Genomic DNA, 24,650 nt, shown 5'->3' on the forward strand with positions numbered 1-24,650 from the left:
AGTGTGTCTGGACCGACGCGCTCAAACGAAAACCGCTCCCAAGCTACGCGCGCGAACCTGGGTTCGGCTCGAGCGACGGTGAATATTGTGAGTAGCGCAGCCTTAAATAAAAACAATTTTCACTATAAATTTCGATTTAAAGCTTTCGTGACTGCAGGGATTCATCTTCTTTGTTCTTTCGGTAAAGTCACGTAGAAGGGAAGTAATAAAATAATAAAACAATAAAATAATTCTCACGACGTTTCGGCCACAACACAAGCAGCCGTCCTCAGGTGAAGACCAGGTCTGTCGGGGAGACAGCGTCTGAATGACGCTTCCCTTCTACGTGACTTTACCGAAAGAACCGAGAAGAATTTTCACTATTTTTGTTTGTGTTTAGCTTAAAACGTTCGAGTGAATTCGGTGTGGAATTACTGAGCAAGCACCGAGGCAGCTGCCTAACAAAGTTTGGCCCAAGCCGTTTTGCGGTGCCCTCCAACGAAAGTATTATCCCTCCCGAAGCCTCCCGACAAGGGTTCTCAATATTGGACCCATTGCTACTCTCCTCCCCGCAACGTTAAACTTGCTCACATCAACTCACAACGACTCGCATGTGGCCCCAATGGTGTGGTTGTCTGTTTTTAGGTTTGCATCCGCGCGGTTTTTGTTGTTGTTGTTATCGTCAGAAGTACGTACTTCTAAACGTTCCCACGTGAATTCTAATAGCCAGTGCATGTGGAGTCATGAATAACAATAACAACCAAGATCATTTGACACGCGCACGTGTCTCGCAAAACTTGGAGGTGCAGAGCTGTGGTGCTAGTTTTTGGGTTGCGCCACGTTGTGCTAGTTTTTGGGTTGGGTCACGTGGTGGTAGTTTTTGGGTTGGGTCACGTGGTGGTAGTTTTTGGGTTGGGTCACGTTCTGCTAGTTTTCGGGTTGGGTCACGTGGTGGTAGTTTTTGGGTTGGGTCACGTGGTGCTAGTTTTTGGGTTGGGTCACGTGGTGCTAGTTTTTGGGTTGGGTCACGTGGTGCTAGTTTTTGGGTTGGGTCACGTTGTGCTAGTTTTCGGGTTGGGTCACGTGGTGGTAGTTTTTGGGTTGGGTCACGTGGTGGTAGTTTTTGGGTTGGGTCACGTGGTGGTAGTTTTTGGGTTGGGTCACGTGGTGGTAGTTTTTGGGTTGGGTCACGTGGTGGTAGTTTTTGGGTTTGGTCACGTGGTGCTAGTTTTTGGGTTGGGTCACGTGGTGGTAGTTTTTGGGTTGGGTCACGTGGTGCTAGTTTTTGGGTTGGGTCACGTGGTGGTAGTTTTTGGGTTGGGTCACGTGGTGCTAGTTTTTGGGTTGGGTCACGTGGTGGTAGTTTTTGGGTTGAGTCACGTGGTGGTAGTTTTTGGGTTGGGTCACGTGGTGGTAGTTTTTGGGTTTGGTCACGTGGTGGTAGTTTTTGGGTTGGGTCACGTGGTGGTAGTTTTTGGGTTGGGTCACGTGGTGGTAGTTTTTGGGTTGGGTCACGTGGTGGTAGTTTTTTGGTTGGGTCACGTGGTGGTAGTTTTTAGGTTGGGTCACGTGGTGGTAGTTTTTGGGTTGGGTCACGTGGTGGTACTTTTTAGGTTGGGCCACGTGGTGGTAGTTTCACAGCAAATTGATGTGGTTTATCCTCCACTACCCGACAAGTTTGTCACATTTTACAAATATATTATTGATTCATTCATACGTGTCGGTGTATCAATGAATTTCTGACCATTGAAGCTCACTACACACCGGTGGCTGGAGCATTTTCACGACTGAAAATAAATATTTGTATCCATGGTCTCTACACGTTTACCATGCGTGCGTCAGTCGACACCCTTGACTACCCTCGCGAGTGGAGTGCTCCATTCTCCATGGATTATCCGGGTGAAAAATTTTCGTCATAATAATAAAACAGTCCAGTCTTCTAATCCGGATAAGATCACAGTGGGAGAAAAGACCCATAAGCTCCCAAAAAACATGTTAAGACGAATACAGTAATGGAATTTAAATGTGCGAGGCCTTAAACCTGCAATGGGAATGTACAGGCTGAAAGAAATAATAACAACAACAACAACAATCCACATTGCATCGTGGTTGCATTGTTAAGCCCGCACCTCCGATTATATGTAACACGATTTTTGTTCCTGGGTAGTAAGTGTTATGTTCTAATTGCTCATGCCTCAAAAGTATAGAAGATGGCTATTATCCCCCACAAACTTTGCTTTTACATGAGGCCGTGGGTTTGATCCCGACCCTGACGCCTACTGTATTAGTGGAGTTTGCGTGTCTCTCTCTTTCATCATCATCACGTTGGCTAGGAGATGTTAACTACCTCGCCTGGTGTACAGGAGGTCGTGGGTTTGATCCTGACACTGACGCATGCTGTATATTTGGAGTTTGCGTGTTTTCCCCGTGGTCGCGTGGATTTTCCTCCAGGTCTTCCGAGTTTTTCCCTCCACATTTAGAAACATGCGCTGAGAGTATTTGGCCGCTATTGATTTCCACGTGATAAGCCACTTAATTGGGCTTAAATTTGTGGCCAGGCAGCTTCTGAAAAAGAGCTATACTGTGTCGCTCAGTGGGCCTTACCTGGTAACATGAAAATTTTGATTTTGTCACATTTTTTTTTAGCAAAATTTTTTTAGTTTAGTAATTAAAAAAAAAATTATTACAGGGCGATCCGCACTGCAGCTGTGTTGGCGAACTCCGCACCAGGGAAGGCGTCGTGGTAGAGTCGCCCCCTGTAATCCCTTCATGTTTCCATACGACACGAGAGAAAAAAACGCACCGATTGAAGAGACTGGGTGATTGCGTTGCATGCCACCAAAGTTGAACAATCGATCACCGATAGTCGCGGGATGGGCAGGGTTAAACACGAACAGAACTTGCCCCAAAAGAGCTGTGTAGGGTGACACGGGGGAGCTTTGTCTTCTGTGTAAAGTGTGTGATTTAGTGTGCGTTTCTATTCTACACAGGTGTGGTTTGCGTCTTACTTTCTGGAGCGTCTTATATTCCGGAGCATACGATAATCTTGGCGGAGTCAAACGCGTTTTGTATTCTAACGGCAATGTAATGGTGCTGAAAACTGCAGGGGGCAGTGTTAGATTTAAAATGATTCTCTCAACGGTTATTAAATCGCGATTAGAGGAACTCTTTAACATGCGTGCGTTCAAAGATATTAGCGTGGCATTAACTAAAAAAAGATACGTTTGAACTAAAATCAACTAGTTTTGTTTGATTTTACCAGGTAAGGCCCTCTGAGCTACGTAACTCTTTTTCATAAGCGACTTGGCCACAAATGATAGCTGCCAACATACTCTAAACGCGTGACGTTGATTCTAAATGTGGAGGGAAAACCCGGATGACCTGGAGAAAAATCCACGCGACCACGGGGAGAGACATGCAAACTTCAAATATACAGCAGGCGTCAGGGTCGGGATAGAAGCCACGACCTCCTGTATACGAGGCGAGGTAGTAAACATCTCGCCACCGGAGTTATATATAGCGTCGTTCGTTCAAATTGCGTCTCACAATCGCCATGGAACCAGAGCCAAGCTGGGAAGGCCGACAGGCGGGTAGCCGGCGCCAACATTTTTGCTCTGCAGTTCTTTACGTATTAAGATGTTTCCAGCTAATTTGTGAGCGTTCATCCATCGCGAGGTTGACTTTCACACTCCTCGCACCTGCGGGGGGGGGGGGGGCAGTTCCAACCTCACTGTGTCCGGCCCCTCTCTCGCTGCGCCTGAATTCAATGCACAGCAGCGGGCAGTCACCCACTCGTCCCTCTGCTATCGCTACTTGTGCTGGGTTCGTAGCGTAGGTCATAACAACACACTCACCAACTCACCCACGCACCCACTCACCACAACTGCCAGGTCACATCGCGTCTCTCCCTGCTTTTTCCTTCGCACCGCTCCACTTTGGAATCCCACGTCCGTCGTCTCTTCTTTCAAAGTTCTCTACAACAACCTCGCTGAATGTGACACTTGCGCTAACTCTTATATAACATTTTGATTTAAAGCTTTCGTGACTGCAGGGATTCATATTCTTGGCTCGTTCGGTAAAGTCACGTAGAAGGGAAATAATAGAATAATACAAACATAAAACAATACAAATTCTCACGACGTTTCGACTGCAACACAAGCAATCGTCATCAGGTGTGAAATCCACAGCAAGAAAAAAAGTGGCGGTTTTTCTAATTTTCTTTTTTCAAATTTTTTTGCTGTGGATTTCACACCTGATGATGATGATTGCTTGTGTTGCCATCGAAACGTCGTGAGAAATTTGTATTGTTATATGTTTGTATTATCTTATATAACACGTTGTTATGTAAACCAGGAAAGCCTCGCTGAGACTCGACACCTGCCAAGTGGAGCAGGTAGGGGTCGATGTTGCTGCATTGTTTCTCCAATCGCGTAATGCAGAATGCGAGTGATATTTTAGCTGTTTGTTTAAATTTGGCAAAAATTCGGACCACGACACATGCATGGCCCTCCTCTATTCGTCAATATATTTCTTACCGCCACTTGTGAAACAGAGGGTACGTGTATAAATACTATATGCTTACCTGGCTATTACACGTGCAATGGTCGTGTTGTTTGTTACTAGCCGCTTAAAACTCAAACACATTTTTTTATTTTGTGTAGCTCTTTTTCAGAAGCGACCTGGCCGTCACGAATGATAACGCAACGAAGTGGCTTATCATCACGTGGAAAATCACAACAGCCAAATACATTCAACGCACCTTTCTAAACGTGGAGGGAAAAAAACCCGGAGGACCCGGAGAAAAAATCACGCGACCACGGAGTGCGAGAGAGAGACACGCACAAATCCAAATACACAGGCATCAGGGTCGGGATCGAACCCATGAACTCCTGTATACCAGGCGAGGTAGTTTTGACCTTCGATCGTTTGCTCAGCACCCGTGAATGGACGACCTTCCACTGGGACACGTGGGAGGAAGAATCCCGCGCGTGTATCTTGCCAATGGACGAGCCAGGCTGGGCCCAGACCACTATCCGTCGTTACGGCGTTAACTCAAATTTGAAGCTCATAAGATGATGCCACTCGACATTGCTTCACTGGCTTGGGGCTTCGATTCGAAGTGAGACGTGTGCGTTGAGGTGTCCAGTGCCCTTCCCAGGGCTAATTTTAAACAGATGATCCTTATGGCGGTACCCCGGGGTACCGAATAATACAAAATGACCGAGGCAATAAAATATTTTATTTCTGGGACAATATTTTTTTCCAGCGGTGTACTTAACTCCGCGACTGGGGTACCAATCAATCCGACATCAGTGCTACTCCGCGATGTCGAAACGCAGCGAGGACGATTGCGCTGAAACCCTGAACGCTCGTAATGCCCCTTCGTGGTGCATCGTGTACAGTTCGTCGAGATGAGTTGATTGCCGCATCGCCGACCATTAACAGGCTAAAAATGACTGCATCACCGACATTGTGCGAGAGCCAGGGTATTATGGTTCCCCCATAAGGTTCAAATGTAGAGATGTGTACGTGTTCAGATGGCCCTTTGAATATCTCACATGTTATGGGATTGTTTACGCGGGTTAGTGCAGAATTAAAACAACGTGTTTCACCAGGCAAAGCCCACTGAGGTTTGAGCTCTTTTTCAGAGGCAACCTGGCCCACATATGGTAGCTCATCGAAGTGGCTTAAATAATCATCATCATCATCATCACACCGTAGAGCAGCAAAATAATCGGAAGGCATGTTTCTCAAACTGGTGGGGGAAACCGGAGGACCCGGAGGAAAAAATCCACGAGACCACGGGGAGAGAGAGACACGAAAGCCCCAGCTGTACAGCAGCCGTCAGGATCGGTATCGAAACCTACAACCCCCTGCATACCAGTCGATGGAGTTAACATCTCCCAGCCACCGTGGCGCCCTGTGGCGCCTTGTACGGCCGTGTTCCACTGTTAGCTGTCCAGAAAAAAAATACGATTTTTCCGCCCCGGCGTATACGGTTATATTTAGACGTTGGTTCTTAATGCGATTAATAATGCACGGGGAAGGCACTCTGTGTGTATTGCCGCACAGGAGAGAGAGAGGAGAGAGATAGAGAGATCGAGAGAGGTCGTTTTGCGAGCGGGTACACAGCGCGGCGCCACGACCGATGTTTGCGTCACGTTGAGCGGTTGCCGGAATTCCCGTGGATGTGTTCGCCCTCGCCGCGCTCAGACAGAAGGCTGCGGTGGTCGACTGCTTCGCCGTACGCCGCTCCGCCGAAAAAAAACAAATCATTTCAGTGGCACTGCCGCATGGTCAAGAGGCGCAGCCCAGCAAGTGTCTCGCTCGCGGCAACGCCGCTGGAAGGTTCCTCCCGCTCGAGGAATGTTTACAGAGCCCCGTCCATGGCGTATTGTTTGCCTACTTCTTCCACACTGAAACAGACCCCATTGGAATGTGTTAATTGCTAGAATGTTACATTCTAGATTTGAAGCTTTCGTGACTGCAAGGATTCATACTCTTAGGTTTTTTCGGTAAAGTCACGTAGGTAAAAAATAAAATTTAAATTAAAAAAAGTAAAATTTAAAATCACGACGTTTCGGAGGCAACACAAGCTTCCGTCTTCAGGTGGAACCGTCACAGCACGATTGCTGTATCAAGTAAAGAGAGTGTTACATTATGGGAACCTCATTTGCCAGTAAAAATATGATAATTGGTTCTTTACCCTTCTATCTGGCAACAAAACTGACACCTTTTTACAAGGAGTCATGTTTGCATAGACCGCAATACCTGCAGTCATAATACAAACAAAAGAACATAACTCTGATAATGTGCACTGTTCTTAAAGTTGATTGATCCACACCCGAGACAGCTTTCCTTAGAGCCCATATGAGACTAGGCTCTAAGGAAAGCTGTCTCGGGTGTGGATCAATCAACTTCAAGGACAGTGCACATTATCAGAGTTATGTTCTTTTGTTTGTATTATGACTGCAGGTATTGCGGTCTATGCAAACATGACTCCTTGTAAAAAGGTGTCAGTTTTGTTGCCAGATAGAAGGGTAAAGAACCAATTATCAGAGTGTTACATGTGACACCTTTGTCTTGATTTCTTTCCTAACCATGGGGACGCAATCCTCAGTGCATTTCACATGCGCTCGATAGTTAACAAGGGTCTACATATTTCATGGCCACTCTAGTTAATTCGCTCGACTGGTATTCAAGAGGTCGTGGGTTCGATCCCGACCCTGACGCCTGCTGCTGTATATTTGGAGTTTGCGTGTCTCTCTCTCTCATCATCATCATCACGGTGGCGAGATGTTGACTACCTCGCCTGGTCTACAGGAGGTCGTGTGTTCGATCCCGACCCTGACGCCTACTGTACATTTGAAGTTTGCGTGTCTCTCCCCCTGGTCGCGTGGATTTTTCTCCGGGTCCTCCGGTTTTTTTCCCTCCACATTTAGAATCAACATCACGCTTTTAGAGTATGTTGGCTGCTATACATTTCCACGTGACGCTAAGCCACTTCGTCAAGCTATCATTTGTGGCCAGGCCGCTTCTGAATAGAAGACATCCATATCTCAGTGGGCCTTACCTGGTTAAGTATAAAATCAGTTTTTAGTTTAATCGTTCAATGACACAGAGATTGCGTCTCTCGCTGTTGAGGGCATCGCGGGCGACATTTGTCGGGCGCCGCTCGTCAAAATCGTTCACACCGTGCTGGGTATTTGAGCCATGCGCACAAAGACAGCAACGAGGCGCTGGCGAATGAGGTCCTCCTTGTCAACAGGCAACCATCGTCTGCAGGAGTTCCACAGTATAGGGGAGGAGGGGAGGGCGATGTTACAGTAATAGAACTTCACCGCGCACAAAAATTTGTAACGCGCGCAAATTTCACTACGCCCGAAGGCAGCGACCCTGAACACGCCCAGCTCATAGATCAGCTCAGTTAAAGTAAAAACTAAATATGTGTGAAGGGGCCGGGGGGGGGGGTTAGAATGCGCTTAAATGTAGGTAAAGAGTTACAAAGTGGCTTGGCTGCATTCGGCAACTGGAGGATGGGTCGTAGAGCTTCAGTCGATTTTCATTTTGTCTGTCAATATCAGCGGGGTTCTTGTCTTCTTATTCTTCCTCTTCTGTTTAACGAACAGAATCCCCTGGGCCTGTGCCCTGTGGTAGTGCCATGTGGCACTAAAATCACAAGCACATGCGAAATAAATATATAATAACGTGGTTTAACAATTTCAAAGTTATGCAATAGCAAAAGGCAACAAAACCGCGGGTTACACAGTGAGCCCGGCTGAATCAGAGAATTAGAATATCGATTTATACTGGAGGAATCCGATGAGCTATGAAGCTTTTTCTCACCATCTCACACCCCCATGGATGCTCACCAGCGCCTGTGGAGGTTGTGGCGTTGCTTTGGTGGACTCTGTAACCACCACCAAATGTCCCTTTGGCTCAACCCAAGTTCACTCTCCTTAGCAGTGTCCCCACTTCTACTGGGTCCCCGAATCTGATAGGCACTGGAGCCAGACTTCATGCCCACCATATCACCCGCCCATACTGGACATGTGTGACGAAGAGTTTCATAGCTCATTGGATTCCTCCTGTCTAAATAAATATTCTAATTCCGATCACAACCTTTCTTTTTTATTGCTCATGCACTATGAAGGGCTATAGCCCGAAATGTCGCCAATTATATGAATTTTTATTTTAAGGCAGTGTTGTTGACGAGTGCGTTGAGTTATCTTTGTTTTGCTTAATATACCCACTTAATTGTTTTCTTCTATCATTTTGGTACCTCGGGTCACTCCTACAAATGCGACGCTAATTACATCTCAAAACGCTGCCGTATAATCTGGTGCCCACAATTGCCCAAGATTCGTGGTCCTACATTGGGATGTTTGGGTTAACACATGGACTTGAATGATGAAAAAACATAAATTGGTTTTACAATTTCCGGCAATAAAACAGGTGTTAAAATGTTCAAACGCCAAATATATTCCATTTGCAAGGCAAACACTTTTTTTGTCTATCGCTTGAGGAACTGTGGAGTTTCGATTGGAATTGGTCATTATTGGCCGTTTCACATCACACTTAAAAACTCTCTAGTTCACTGCTGCTGCCATGCAGCGGGGTAGATGCACGAACTTAGTGGTGTCCTGCGCTTTGTGGTACCATTTGCATGATTGACTGCATAAGATCAAGCAAACTGTTATCAGGGTCATCGTTAAAATGTTTTTACTTTCGCCGCTATTAGGAGCTTTACTGTCGCTCCATCCGGTTTTGTGTTGGGTTCACCTCCGTGCACGTGATCGTGTTTGCGTTGTGTCTCTCTGCGGTGTTCTCTCTCTAACTTGTGTTGTGTTCACCCTCTGTACTGTTTGTCGTCTTGTGTCTCTCTGCGGTGTTCACTCTCTGGCTCGTGATGTGTTCACCATCTGTACTGTTTGTCGTCTTGTGTCTCTCTGTGGTGTTCACTCTCTGGCTCGTGATGTGTTCACCCTCTGTACTATTTGTCGTGTTGTGTCTCTCTGTGGTGTTTCTCTCTGGCTCGTGATGTGTTCACCCTCTGTACTATTTGTCGTGTTGTGTCTCTGTGGTGTTCACTCTCTAGCTTGTGTTGTGTTCACCATCTGTACTATTTGTCGTGTTGTGTCTCTGTGGTGTTCACTCTCTGGCTTGTGTTGTGTTCACCCTCTGTACTATTTGTCGTGTTGTGTCTCTGTGGTGTTCACTCTCTGGCTTGTGTTGTGTTCACCCTCTGTACTATTTGTCGTCTTGTGTCTCTCTGTGGTGTCTCTCTCTGGCTCGTGTTGTGTTCACCCTCTGTACTGTTGGTCGTGTTGTGTCTCTCTGTGGTGTTCTCTGTCTAGCTTGTGTTGTGTTCACCATCTGTACTGTTTGTCGTCTTGTGTCTCTCTGTGGTGTTCACTCTCTGGCTCGTGATGTGTTCACCCTCTGTACTGTTTGTCGTCTTGTGTCTCTCTGAGGTGTTCACTCTCTAGCTTGTGTTGTGTTCACCCTCTGTACTGTTGGCCGTGTTGTGTCTCTCTGTGGTGTTTTCTGTCTAGCACGTGTTGTGTTCATCATCTGTACTGTTTGTCGTGTTGTGTCTCTCTGTGGTGTTTTCTGTCTAGCACGTGTTGTGTTCATCATCTGTACTGTTTGTCGTGTTGTGTCTCTCTGTGGTGTTCTCTCACTGGCACGTGTTGTGCACACCCTCTGTTCCCTTGCTCGTGCACGTGCTGTGTCTCTGTGGGATGTCTCGTACCAATTTTGATGTTAATGTGGTTCGCAATGTTCTGTTTTTGCAATGCAATTTGCATGAATGGCGTGATATAAAATAAGAGTTAATAGTATTATTACTACCACACGATACACACCTTAACGCTGAGTGATGGTGCAAGCCCATTGGGGACTTGGGGACCCATACGTTATTTTGCAGCCCCCCCGCCCCCCATTTAAATGTATTAAACTATCGTGATATGAACGAACATAGACAGGATATATATATAGATGTATGTATGTTGAGCCTCTTTCACACCGTACATAGCCAAACGTGCTAATCAGAGGTGCGGGGGGGGAAGGACAATAAACTAAACACTAGAAGCAGTTAAAAAAAATGCGTTTTAAATCTAGATGATATAAAAGTGCATAGCTCCTGTGGCTTTCTAATATCGACAGAAAGAGCGTTCCAGACGGCCACAGAAGCGCATCTGAAAGCTTGCGATACAGTGGGCGTCTTTGCTCCCTGGCTGGTAGTGCGATAAAATAAATGTCGACAAACTTGGAATCGTAGAGTAAGACGAGAAGAGATACAGACACGATGGAGGTGCAGTCAGATATGAAGAGAGATACAGTTGAGACAGATAATGAGTGCGATGAGAGAGAAAATAGTCAAGAGGTAGATGTCGCGAGATGAGAGATATTCGTTGGCTTTCGTCAGTGTGTTATGCTTTTTATGATTTGAATTTGAGCTGATATTTTATGCACCTCTAATTTTTTAGGGGTGAACCACTTGGACCCTTGATAATGGTCTCAACAAAGAAGCAAAGTCACCTCCAGAATGCGACGATTGAAATCAGCTGTTCCGGTGCGAAATGATAGAGCCAACACGAGTTCACACGTGATAGCGTTATGTTCGCTTTTTGAAAAAAAAAAGTCTGAAAAATAACCCAAGGGGCGGAGGAGGAAGACGTGGAGTTTGGGAGACATCGATTGACTTTATGCAACGTGGCACGCAGCGATGCGGGGTTGTTGGGGCGGAGGTTGGCGGGTAACACAAAAATACAGTGGAATTCACGTAACCCTTTGGGCTGCTGCGTGGCTAAGTAGTTGCCAGTCCAGAAAGTGGATTTAATCATGCACCTGTGCCTATTCTGTGAGTGTTATATTACCATTACGTTTAAAGTTCAATTGGCCAAACCACATACGTGTATTAATCATCGCACTCTAAAGTAGAGCTGTGATTGTGATCCGATTAGTTAAGTAATCTATTACGCTCACAATTATTGAGCTCGATCAACACGAAAATAGTTGAAAACGGGAGGCCATGGGAGGGGCTTGTAGGGGTTTCAGGAGACAGCGTTTCAAAGAACAAGTGTGACCTAAGGTCATTTACCAGCTTCACATTCTTTATTGCCGTACAAATACTGGAGGAAGGGCTTTTTCTATTGATGCCCTCAGGGTCTGGAATGCTATCGCCAATAAACTGCAACTTGGATCACTACCTGTGAGATCTTCACTCAGAACTGCTAGAGAGGAGTTGTACACTCCTAGCTGCACTATTCAGTGGCCTGAAATCAAATGTATCATTCTGGATGACCGCTGCAAAGTATGATTTAGAGTTTTGATTATAGTATGCTGATCTTTAAAAGTGTATTGAAAAATGTTGATTCTGCTACTGATACTCCTGCTGTTATGGAGTGACTCATGCAACCAACTATGGCTGCAAAGTGTGGTCGTACATGTTATGTATATCGTTTATTGTTAAAATTGAATCACGTTTCCTATGATCACTGTTACATTGTTTTTGTGGCTTTATTTTGGTGATTTTTAAAACGTTTTGGTTTAGCCATGTTTGTTTGTTGTAGCACAGAGTTGGCCTGATAACTTTAATCTACATTGTCTTATGGTTTTGATTTAAAGCTTTCGTGAGTGCAGGGATTCACAATCTTGGTTCTTTCGGTAAAGTCACGTAGAAGGGAAATAATAAAATAAGAAAAATATATAAACAATAAAAATTTTCACGACGTTTCGATTGCAACACAAGCTATGGATTTAACACCTGATGACGATTGCTTGTGTTGCAGTCGAAACGTCGTGAGAATTTTAATTGTTTAAAATGTTAAATATTTATTGATTTCCCTTCTACGTGACTTTACCGAAAGAACCAAGAATATGTCTTATGGTTGTTATTGTTTGACTTGCATCCCACTGGGATGTTTGCACACAGCGTTGAAATACGGTGCTTTTTCTGGAAGACTTTGCTGTTTTTCCAGGATTTTTCTATTGCGTGTAGTCACTTTAAGATGTTTCTTGTCCATGTTTTTGTTTGTTGCGGTTGCACCCGAGTCAAGAGCCGCATGGCTCACAGGGTTATACCTAGTAAATGAAACTTAAGTGATCAATGGTAATTTTCCATCAGTTAAGCAACCGAAAAGAATGTCCCAGTTATCGTCTTAAGACTCAGTGAGGCTGTCTTGGTTAGTCAAGAGGCACTGCTGCTATTATCATTATCACCGCGTAATATAATTCATATTCTCCACAATGGCCATTCAGCATCGTGATGGAAGATATAAATAACGAAAGAGACAATTGTCTCCCCGGGGCCGATGTGTTGCGTAAGAAAGACAAGCGGCCGATGGTCCTCACAAACTTGTTCTTCTCGCATGCATCAAGATGACGTCAGATTTGTCTTAGCCGCAGGTAAGTTCAGCCACTCTTAAACGCACCATTTAAAGCTTTCGTGACTGCGGGAATTAAAATTATTTGGGTCTTTCGGTAAAGTCACGTAGATAGAACAATAAAATAATAAAAATAAAGTGAATAAAAAAATAATAAAAAATATCCCGACGTTTATTATTTGATCTACGTGACTTTACCGAAAGACCCAAAGAATGTCACCATTTATTATTTATTTATTTACCTATACAGCTCTTTTTCAGAAGCGAACCTGTCTATCACATATGGTAGTCGAATACTGTAAATGCACGTGGATTCTAAATGTGGAGGCAAAACCCGGAGGACCCGGAGAAAAATCCACGAGGCCACGGGGAGAGAGACACGCAAACTCCAAATATACAGCAGGCATCAGGGTCGGGATCGAACCCACGACCTCCTGTATACCAGGCGAGGTAGTTAACACCTCCTAGCCACCGTGATGATGATGATGGGAGAGAGAGAGAGACGCAAACTCCAAATATACGGCAGGAGTCAGGGTCGGGGATCAAACCCACGTCCTCCTGTATACTAGGCGAGGTTGTCGACATCTCGTCACACCCCGAGCCTCATCACCACCCCCGCATTGACCAGCGTGGTGTAGTATCACACGCGGATCGGACAACACACCGCAGGTTAAATACGCAATTGTTCAAGAAGAGCAGGTGAGCCTGGGCACGAGACGCCGCTTGAAGGGACGGGCATGGTGGGTTTGGGGGTCGAGACGAGCGATGGAGTGGCAGCCTAATGAGGCTACATGCCAGGGAGATGGAGCGAGGGATGGCGGTGGCTTGATGGGATGCCTCCATCCAGCAGTGGAACGATCATGGCTCACGATGATGAACAGAGAATCGAAGCTCTGGGCTGTGTCTGGGGGGGGGGAGCTTTGGGTGCAGTTGGGCGGGGCTTGCTGAGCCTTTGTGGGCGGGGCTTGCTGGGCCTTTGTGGGCGGGGCTTGCCGGGCCTTTCCGGGCCTTTGTGGGCGGGGCTTGCTGGGCCTTTGTGGGCGGGGCTTGCCGGGCCTTTCCGGGCCTTTGTGGGCGGGGCTTGCTAGGCCTTTGTGGGCGGGGCTTCAGAAACTCGTGCGGATCCTTTTGCACTGAAGGGGGCGGGGCTTCGACACTGGACGGGGCTTCAGCACTGACGGGGCCGGGCTTCAGCGCTACAGGGGGCGGGGCTTTTGTCCTGAAAGGGCGGGGCTTACACATTGAAACGGGCGGGGCTTCTGTCCTGAAGGGGTGGGGCTTACACATTAAAATGGGCGGGGCTTTAGTGCTGAAGGGGGCGTGGCTTTCAATGGATTGTGGGCGGGGCCTTCGGAGACAATGGGCGGGGCCTAATTATTGGTGGGCGGGGCTCGGACACCGCACTGCGCCTCCCCCGTGCTTACTCCCCCCCCCCCCCGCTGCTGCTCCCGGCGACTGGAGGAGGTTTGTGGTGAGGAGGAGGAGGAGGTGGAGAGGTGAGGAGGTACGTGTTCCCCTCGTCTGTGTGGCACCGCGGCTCGGCAGTTCACATCGTCAATGCTGAGGATGAATCGTGGTGGCTATTTGGTGGTGCTGGTGCTGGTGGTGGTGCTGTTGGTGTTAAGTGGGGGAGCTTTACATTGCGCTGATGCAGTCACCACCACTTCCACCACCACCACACACACGGGCCCTGTCATCGGCCATGGGGGTCCTGCCAGCGAGTGGCCTTGAACCTCGGCGGCCCGGGCTCTTCCCTCTTGACCCTCTTGACGTCCTCCCGGCCTCTTGAGGCATCTTAGGGTCCTGGATCTGGGGGTCTCCTGCAACGTTTTGGGGGTTTTTTTCTCCCCATCTGGACCATGGGAATTTGAGATTTGGATTGTTGGCGGGAGCTTCTTGAAAGGGCCTTTTGCGCAGGGGTTTTTCGAGTTCTGGTGATGGGATGTCACGAGTTCTAACGGGGGTCCGTTGCTTGTGGGGTCCACGTCTCACGGGGGGGGGGGTCTATGCTGTAGGGGCTCGTGTGGATGTCGATTCTGTCCGGAGGATTTTGGGCTTGTGGGTTGCAGGTTCCACGCGGTTTCATGGTGGGATTCTTGGGGGGTCTGGGTCATTGATTCCCCCGTGGACCCAGAGTCGAACCTGGACCACGTGCTCGTCCTCGGTTTGCATCGCTCAGCTGCTTGGACCCAGGGCTAAGTGGTGGTCAGCTGTGTTTGTGAGTGTCTCTCTCTCTGTGTGTGTGTGAACTGTGTAATGTGTGTGCACTGTTTGTTTAACGTGCGTGTGCGTGTGTGTGTTAACTGCGTATGTGTTATCCTGTTGTGTATGTGCGGCGTGTGTGCTCTCTACTGGTTGTGTGTTTTCTGTGTGTGTACTGTGTGTGTGTACTGTGTGTGTTGTGTGTATATTACGTGTCTAATGTGTGTGTACTGTGTGTGTGTACTGTGTGTGTGTACTGTGTGTGTGTACTGTGTGTGTGTACTGTGTGTGTTGTGTGTATATTACGTGTCTAATGTGTGTGTACTGTGTGTGTGTATTGTGTGTGCCGTGCTGTGTGTATCGCGTGGAACCTTAGTGTTGTGTATTGTGAGTGTACGTGGTATACTCCACGTGTATATAATTGCATGCCGTACAGTGTGTCTAATGTTACTTTCAGCTGCCACAGTGGCCAAGGGAGGCTCTAAGATAGGCGCAAGCGGCCGCCCCCCCCCTCTCTAACCATCAATGAAACTACAACAACAACAAAGACGTCACGTATTCTGTGTGCACCTAACCTGGCACAGGCACCGTGGTGACGTCACATTGGCGAATGGTAGTTGTTGATTTATCGTATAAAGTTTGTGTGAGGACGTGTTTGTGTGATATGTGTGTTGTGTGCTCTATGCAAGGTGCATTGTGTTTTTATGTTGTGTGTGTACGCTGTGTGTGTGATCTATATTATGTGCATTGTGTTGGCTGTGTGTATTTGTGTTGATGTGGTGAGTATACTGTCTTAAGACTGTGTGTGTGTGCCTTGTGTGTGTGCGTGTCGCATCAGGGCTATGAATTCACCATTTATCATCTTACGTTGCTGTGCTGATGCTAATTCTGTGTGTGGTGCAACGTGTAAGTGCAGTGCTGTTTTTAATTTGTCGCAGTATATTGACACCTGCATGCCATTCCTTATTCAACACTGCACGGCAAGCCTTCGCAGTATATACGATTACAGATTTTCAAAATCTTAAAATAATTCCGGAACACTTCTATTCAAAAACAACTTTGTCTCACTGTGCCTGGGTGCCCAATTGACATTTGAACTTTATGGTGGAACCCCGGGGTCCCATAAGCCCCCGGCTCTCGCATAAACATGACATGATAATGTAAACAAAAACTTAGCTTTTTTCCCCAATGGGTTTGAAGGATGGTGGCAAGTGTTGTCTTATATTCTTGGTTCTTTCGGTTAAGTCACGTAGAAGGGAAAGAATACAATAATAAATAATAAAATTCTCACGACGTTTCGATTGCAACACAAGCAATCGTCACCAGGTGTGAAAACCACGACAGCTTTAAATCAAACTTTAAGTGTTGTCTTGTTAAACTATGCCTTTAAAACTGAAAACTATTTACCTGCAGTACCTCTATTTAAATACACTATCGAAAAAAATATTTACACCCCTCTGTCAATCATCGTGTTTCTCAGTGTGGATTTGTGAACACACTTTGTAAACAGTACATAAAATAGTACGCGTTTTCAATGCGCTGTTCATATTGTAACAAGCGTTTATACCAATGTTACTCTACAGAGTAGTTGGTCGCTGCTCCTCTTATCTGCACTGATACGAGCGGTATGTGGGGACTGTGGCTTAACCGCAAAAAAACCTATCTGCACAGATGCATCCGGACAAGAGAAGTGTTAATTATCAAACAGGAGGAATTAACGGTGCAACGCATCTCATCTGTTAAATATCTGCAGGTAATAGGATTGTCATCGATTGATCCTGGCTGCAGACATTGGTAGGTCACAAATAATAATGAAGATAAGAGCAGTTTCACTGTATTATGCATCCCGTGATGACAAATAAAGGACTTAAGTCGTGTAGGCAGTTTGAGCAGCTTTGGATGAGACTTGTGATCCTGCCCATACCCGAGCATGGAGTGCATTCGCTTGTTCAGCTTTTCTACGCATTCTTCCTCGCTGCTGCGCTTGGACACAACGTGATAACAGAATGATCCGTGCCAGGTGGGTCACGGTCTTCATGTGCGCGGTGGGACGGAGTCGCCAAAAATAAATAAATTACGATTTTGCCTTCTGTTTTATTCGGGACCCCGGGGTCCCGCCATAAGGTTCATTTGATGGTGATTTATTACGCCGGCACAGATGATAGCAATGTAATAATTTACCTTCATGAATATGACGATGATGGTAATTCAAAGCCCTTTGTCAATCCACTGCCGAGTGAAAGTCCCCCACACACGTGTTGGTCTTGGGGGGGGCGGCTGGGTGGGTGGGTTGCTTGACCATACTTCACTACGCTGGTCAGTGTGTGTTGGTCAACACACTTCACGTGGTGGGCCTTCGACACTTGACGTGGCCTTTAAAGTGCCGCTGGCCTGGCACAGGCGCCGTGGTGACGTTGCCGCCACTATGTGGCGAATGCCGGTTGTTATTGGAGAGGGGGGGGGCAGGACTTGGTTAAAATGTGACTTGCCACCGATGTTCGCAGTGGCCGGGAATCAAACTGGGCTTGCCGGTTTCAGCGAAAAGTCCGTCAACCATTAACATCACCAAAAATACTGTACTGTATTGGATTATTTATGACACATTTGATGGTGATGAAGATTCTAAACTTTGTGAAGAAAACTCTTGGTAATTAAAAAAATCTACACTGAGACCTCCTTTACCAGTAGCAAAATATAGTAATAATACAAAACTGACACCTTTATACAAGGGATCAAGTTTGCAATAACCACAACACAAGCAGTCAAAAATGCAAACAAAAGTAAACTATAATTACTATAATTAAAACGTCTATTTGTGTGAATTAATAACATTTGCCTTTGCTTCATAAACATTCTGTTAAGGTTTGCCAATGTTCATGCTGTTACCTTTTTTACATTCTATAACTGAGTCGTGCCGTTGTTGTGCCAAACCAGCCTGGCATGGCACGGGAGGCACGCCAGGTTGTTTTTCCACTGCAGAATCCAAGCCGTGCCACTGACAACACACGCAATGAGCAAATCAAGTGGCTTGTAGATGTGTATTATGAAAATTATTAGCCCTATACCCTTGCCCTGCGTAGCCAGATTGAGATGTCTTGTGAGGGCACAGTTTTACGGTTTGGTTTTGGCCTGGCTTGGCAAATTTTCCAGTGGGAAAAAAAAGCCACGCGTACTTTTGAGGGTCCCCCGAGCTGGCATGGCTCGGGATGTGTCTGTGGAGAAGGGGAAATTTGTGTCTGTGGAGAAGGGGAAATTTGTGTCTGTCGCTCTCTGATGCGTGTGCTTCAACTTGCAGCAGCAGCAGGATAAGAAGAGGAGAGAGAGGCCTTGATCTCGAGCCGGTCAGTGGTGGGGGCCGATTATTTTGCGGCCACCGAAACTTGATGCGGGTCACCTGGCTGGAGGAGGTCACACGAGCCCAGGTGTGATATACTCTTGTGTGGACTCAGGAGCAATGTCACCTTCGGCTTGTGGGCCGCGCAAAATTTAGCCGCGGGTCATATCCGGCCTGTGACTTTGTTTCGTATGGGTCCTGCGGCCACATAAGGGTTAGCACTTTAAAATGGCCGTAAAATGCCATTTTCCCATCGTATGCATCTTAGCCACACGAACTTGGGCACTGGAGGGGAATATTTCATAACCTTGGGAGCAACACGGTTTCTAAATTTAGCGCGGCTCCCGTCACATGTGTCACTTCAAGGGCCTCTGTGTACTTTGTCAACACGGATGTTATGTTTCGTTGTTATTATTATTGGTTTACACAAAGGTACGGGTGTTAATATTTACCCTGCCAAAGGTAACTGGCCCTCAAGAAGGAGAGGTCCCCTACCCGTGATGTTGACATTGTAGAGCCAAGGTGGAACATTGAGTTACGCTGGTGTTTGTCATCTTACTTACTCATTTGTTTGCCATGAAATTATGTGGCCGATGCTGCATTCTTCTGCTACTTCGTCGAGCGTGTGACTATTTACGCGTAAATTATTACGTCCAGATTTACCGTAATTATTGTGAGCCACGCAATTGCTTCGGGAGCAGCACACTACGAATACTCTCCAGTCCACCAGAGAGCGGACGTAGAATGCAGTCCTCCATTGTGTTGTTTGGGTGGCCGCATTCCCACTTTGGGTCATCTTTAATATCCCACTTGTTTAAGAGGTGTGCGCAACCATCGGTCGCTGTTCAGGAGCGGACGATGGAGCCACCGGTTTCTTTCTTGGCAGATCAAAGCCAATGTGGAGCAGCGGGTGGGTGCGTTGGCAGTATTGCCCGGGCAGAATTAACAAAAAGCTCAACGCATTCGTCGCTAGCACTATGTGGTCTTGCGCGTTATCATGCGCGCTGAAGAAGGCTCGTTTACTGAAATGGCGCCTATTATATATTTTTCATTTGAAGGCCGGAACGTTATTGACGATGGTGTTGAGGTTTTTTTGTTGTTGTGTGCGTGGGCCCTTTCTGGGTGCTATGGCTAATATATCCAGACCAGTTACACCATGTGTAGCAAGAAATTGGTTTCCTAAAGTTAAAGCAATGTCTTCATTTTAATGGAAAAGTAATTTTTCTTTGTAATGAGATTGTATTGGAGGCTGTCCCTATAATAAATATACAAAACAACACGTTCGTGTATGAAGTCAGCTGCATGGCTTATTGTTCATAATATAGTGTTATGTAAGTCAGAATTCTCATTTTTGTTTCCCAAAAAAGTAATTTTCTTCTTTGACACTTAAGCGTTGATCCATTGCCTACATGGATTATTAAAGCCTTGCGTATGGGGATTAGACGATTTGCCTGTCAACTCCAGCCCAGAATCATCCGGTTTTTGTAATCTGCCCTTCATGTGCAGTATTCAGTTTCGTCATCCATAAGTTCAATGTCTTACAGGGTTGGGCGTTTAACTGTGTTCATCTGGCTAACTGGTAAAATTATTATAATTACATACAAAGTGCTTGCCACAAATGAACCACAATACCTTGTTGATCTCGTCAAGGAATATAAACCACCACGTGAACTCTGGCCATGGAACAAAGACGGTCACTGCATCCGCGCTTTTGGGATGCTTTTCTGTGGCCGTCTGGAACGCTCTTCCTTCTGATATTAAGAAGCCACTGGATCTATGCACTATTAAATCTCAATTGAAAACAATTTTTTTTTAAACTGCTTTTTGTGTTTAATTTGTTGTCCTCCCCCCGCACATCTGATCAGCACGGTTGGCTACGTACGATGCGAAAGAAGTTCAGCACACATACATTATCTTATACATCTTCGCGGTGACATATCGACTGGTTCGCTCTGAGGCTACAACTCTGGCAAACTGCCCCCATTCATGGAAGAGGGATTCTCCACATAACGCACCTGAGATACAAGGCAGAAGTAGGCACCAGTGGCTATAATTAACTGGTGATTCGTAAATCGGATGAATCTGGTATGTAATAGTGTTGTTTCATCCTTTTGCTTGCTTTCTAAAATAATTTGGCCACATCTTTGACTCTTTTGAGTTTGTGGTCTGAAACAAGGATGTGTGCTTTATCCACGCAGTGTGGCGATTTCACTGCATGCAAGGCATGATGGGACGACCGAACAGATGGTCATAAAACCACATTTTGCCGTTTAGAAATCACCTTATGAGTGCATTGCTGTTGTAGGTTTCCAGCCACATGCGCTTTTTCGTCTGACGAGTTTCCTATCATTTAGAGAAAGTTTATTTTGTTTAACCAGGATGAATCTCATTTGCAAGGGTAACCTGGGGCAATAGTCTCCCAGTAGGAGTGATGATTGCTGCTGTGTATAATCACAATTGAGTCATTTGCAGGACAATTTTCGAATTTGGCAAATTTGGATGCTGGTACACAATGCACTTATCTTGTAAATGACGTCGAGGAGATCTTTACGTCTACTCTGAAGCAGACAGCACGGAGTATTATCACCGTTAATTTCACTTGTGCTAATAACCAGGGCGGGCGCTTGTTTTGAACCACGAACCATCTGCAACAAGTGGCGAATGCGCTACTGCTGGGCCGTGCTACTGCCCAGAAAATTAGAATGTCGCAATTTACTTTTCGCAGTTGCCTGTAATCCACATATGGCATTCCGAGTTGGTGTTGCATGTTTTAAATATTTATTTCTCTCGATTGAATTCTGGAGTTGTAATTCAACTCCTTTTGACAAGAGTTCCTGAACATGCCGCGTGCCATGGTGCGTGGCAAAAGCTTGAGGGAAGAATTTCTCAACACGCAGACCAACGTGGAAAACCAAACTTTGCGAGTTAGAATTGATTTGCCGTTCGTCGCTTTTCTGTGCCGAAACAATTGGCAAAATTGATTATCCTTTTTCATCTTACATCGTTGTAGTTTTATGCATCGATCAGTATCTATCTTTTTTGTCTCGCGTTAATTCTAACGCAAGAGGATGTCTCCATCATCTCGAAGACTCGTGCAATGCGTTCCGTTTTCTCCGTTTTCCGAAGGAAGTGCTTCCCGTCCGTGCGTTCGCGTGCGTACACGCACGCGCTTGTCGATCAGCCAGCGATTGTTGCCTCCGCGATGCCATGCTGCCAAAAGGGCCACGTTGCACTCCGCGGCGGGATGACGCTCGCCGTACGTGCACAGCAATCGCGTGTCATGAAAAATGCATGCGCTAAGTGTCAGTGGGGCGGATGCATAACCAGTTACTAATGCCAGGGATTAAGTGTTATAGTCCCGTCACAATTGACTTCAAGATGGATGTCCGTGAAACAGGAAGCATTTATGGTTTATGTATGTGGGTGTTCGAACATCAATCATCTGCACTGCATCGTGTGTTTTTGTGCTGTGCGCGCATTTTTTTCTTTCTCGGGAGATGATCGAGGCAGCAGATAGGAGAAAGATCACGCCTTTCGCATTTGAGGGCTATCGCGCTGTCCCTCGGATGGCACTTAGAACAAATTAAGGTGAAACCGCATGTAACTGGTGTAAATTTGACACGTAGGCTTTCGCGACCGATATTATAATAAAGGTTGTTTTGGGTTAGGTGGCATTAGTATAAATGTGTCGTTAACCCGCCACCACCCGACACAGCCCACCGATGTGTTGGAGAGTAAATCCACAACATTTACGATATGAGTACGACGTTTTGCTGGTAATTACAGCCAGCATCATCGGGCAATTTTGGCAGATAAACGACACATTTATACTCACGCAATCTTAACACGAAAAAACTTTTATGAATCGGTGTAAAAACTAGGACTGTGCACCGCAATTGAACGGTGGACACACAAGTGTTTTGGACACGGCTTTAGGCATGATAGGGAATCCCCTGGAGAAAGTGTTTGTGTTTAGTGAAGTGAAAGGAAAATGGAGCAGAGGTAGATGGAGATTAAGATGGCCAGGCTGGATTGTGATTGTTACCGGGAGCACCAAAGTAATGAAACAAACTTATAGCAAAGGCTGGAATCGCAGAGCGAGGTCACGGTCATCCCACTGATGAGTGGAGTTACACACAGAGCTTCGTTGTTAGAAAAACAGCAATGGAATTTATTGCAAGGGAGTTCAATGGCACTGCTTAAGATACCATTTATAAAACGTGCTTACTTTTTTATTTAGGAAACATAACTCACTTGGAGAATGCTTCCTAGAGACTCCTTGTTGGTATGGGCAGCCTTGGTGAGCAGCCAAACATAAATGGAGCTTGGCAACTGCCCAATCCGACCTTGGCAATCAGTAAAGGTACAGCGCTGCAATTGCTGGCTCGCATCACTGCTGGCGGAAAGGACTGCACACGAGGGGGCGCCAGAGGGCACACGTAGAGGGTAGTTGGCCTACTGTTACACACTGGCCAACAATCTTGACCTGCCTTTTGACTAACTGGTGTATCCGGTCATGCTGCTGGGTGGATAGAGGCATGGAGGGGGGGGAGGTGGTGATTTAACACACTTGCACCGTCATTTCAATTGCAAACTAATTTTTTTAAATGTTTTTTTGTGTGTTTAGTTTGTTGTCCATCCTCCCGCACCTCCAATCAGCACGGTTGGCTACGTACGGTGCGAAAGAAATTCAACATACACACCAAACACATTGCATTGCACCAAGGCAGTGTTACAAATACTGCCCAGCAAAACATCTGGCGCTGGGAGTAGCTGGGGTCAAGCGTTTTGTTTCTTCTTCTTTGAACAGCGGCAAGCGCTCTCCGTTTCCCTGAACCCGAACGGGCGCAGGCGGCACTCGGCAAATGTCTTCCCACGTCAACGGGGGTGGGGGGAGGGGGCAGTGGTTGGTTGTTTAACACAGAGGGTCAACGTTAGTAACCAAACTGCCCAATTCTCATTGGGCCGGCGTGGCAGCGAACGTGCTTAACTTAGCTCACTTGCCTTCCTCCGATATTTTTAGGACGCGGTGCCTCTATTTAAAAAATGTAAACGAGGACGTGGTCAGGTGGTACGACGCGGAAGCTGTGGAGCCGCGGTGGATTTGTTTTGAACCGGCGCCAGTGAGTTGATCTTCAGAAGCTAGGATCTGACAACGCATCCGACAGCGCAGCAGCCCTGCTGCTCCCCGATGCGCTTTCGGGTCGTTCCGCATGACGTTCTGCATCGTAAACCGACATTTCGTTCCACTCGCTGGGGATTTTCATCAGGGACTGATGTCTGAAACGTCGGACGTCACGCCGAAAACAACACGCGGTCACATCTTGAAAAAAACATCTGAGAGCTGTACAGCACAACGGAGAAACCCGATGCAGTTGGTACCTAGATCTGCAAAGCAGTTTTAGGTTTCAGGCTTTTTGCGCTCAAGTTGGCCCACGATCGTTAATTAATTGCCACTGTTTGGATGCCGACTGTGTTGTGTTATTGATGTCCTGGAGCCCGCTTCTGATAAGGTCACCCACTAACTTTGGGATGTCAAGATATTTCACGTTTGCATAAGTTGCACTCGTGGTCACGTGTGGGCACGATAAATGTATTTTGCATATTGCACAGATGTAATGCGCAGTAAATCTGGGTGGCTGTGCCCCTCAGTAGTCCATTGCCGTTGTACATACTGTGTGGTCGCATGGCTGGTTTAAAAAAAAAATGATTTGAATTACCATGTGCAATTTAGAAATTTGAATTGAACATAGACCTGGAAGTCGGCTTTTGATTTGCAGGTTGTGCTCGGCGCATTGTTTTGGAAAATTGGATTGTGCTTCGAAAAGAGATTGCATAAACATCGCAAAGGCCACATTCTTGGAAATTTAGGTTGGCAGTCGGCAATTTGATGTCAACACCGTCTGCCTCTGTGCCCAACTTACAATATAATAGCGGCAGAAAACCAAAAAGCAAAGCCGAATGCTTGGCCCAATGCACACTTTTGCTGAAGGACATTGGGAAAGTTTTTATTTCCCCTCCTCCATTGTAAATGTGCACCGGCAGCGCCGAGGCATTTTGTCATCTGACCTCCGGCGCAATTATTTATCGTCTTGAGAAAGAAAAATCCCGCGGGCTCGAACGGTAGCCGTGCGTCGCCTGCGCAATCGCCGGGGCATCGGGCGCGCGGTCGACTGCGCGATGAATCAATGGTCTGGATGGATGGACGCCTTTGCTTTTTGATAGGGACTCGTGCATTATAAATA

General features: G+C 46.5%; 1 protein-coding gene across 2 annotated transcripts in view; it reads left to right on the plus strand.

Annotated features, from left to right (window-relative positions):
- The first annotated feature begins 14,314 nt into the window (after positions 1 to 14,314).
- Positions 14,315 to 24,650, plus strand: part of LOC144946114 (solute carrier family 45 member 4-like) — a 41,432-nt gene continuing 31,096 nt past the window's right edge. Inside the window, exons 1-2 of one of the 2 annotated variants that reach the window (XM_078874865.1) lie at positions 14,325 to 14,373; positions 18,367 to 18,493. The gene's annotated coding sequence lies outside the window, so the exon portion shown is untranslated. Of the gene's footprint in view, positions 14,374 to 18,366; positions 18,494 to 24,650 lie in introns of both variants that reach the window. The other variant, XM_078874874.1, reaches the window with a different exon arrangement.

The sequence above is a fragment of the Lampetra fluviatilis genome, chromosome 2 (genome assembly GCF_964198595.1).
Source record: "Lampetra fluviatilis chromosome 2, kcLamFluv1.1, whole genome shotgun sequence".
Classification (NCBI taxonomy): domain Eukaryota; kingdom Metazoa; phylum Chordata; class Hyperoartia; order Petromyzontiformes; family Petromyzontidae; genus Lampetra; species Lampetra fluviatilis.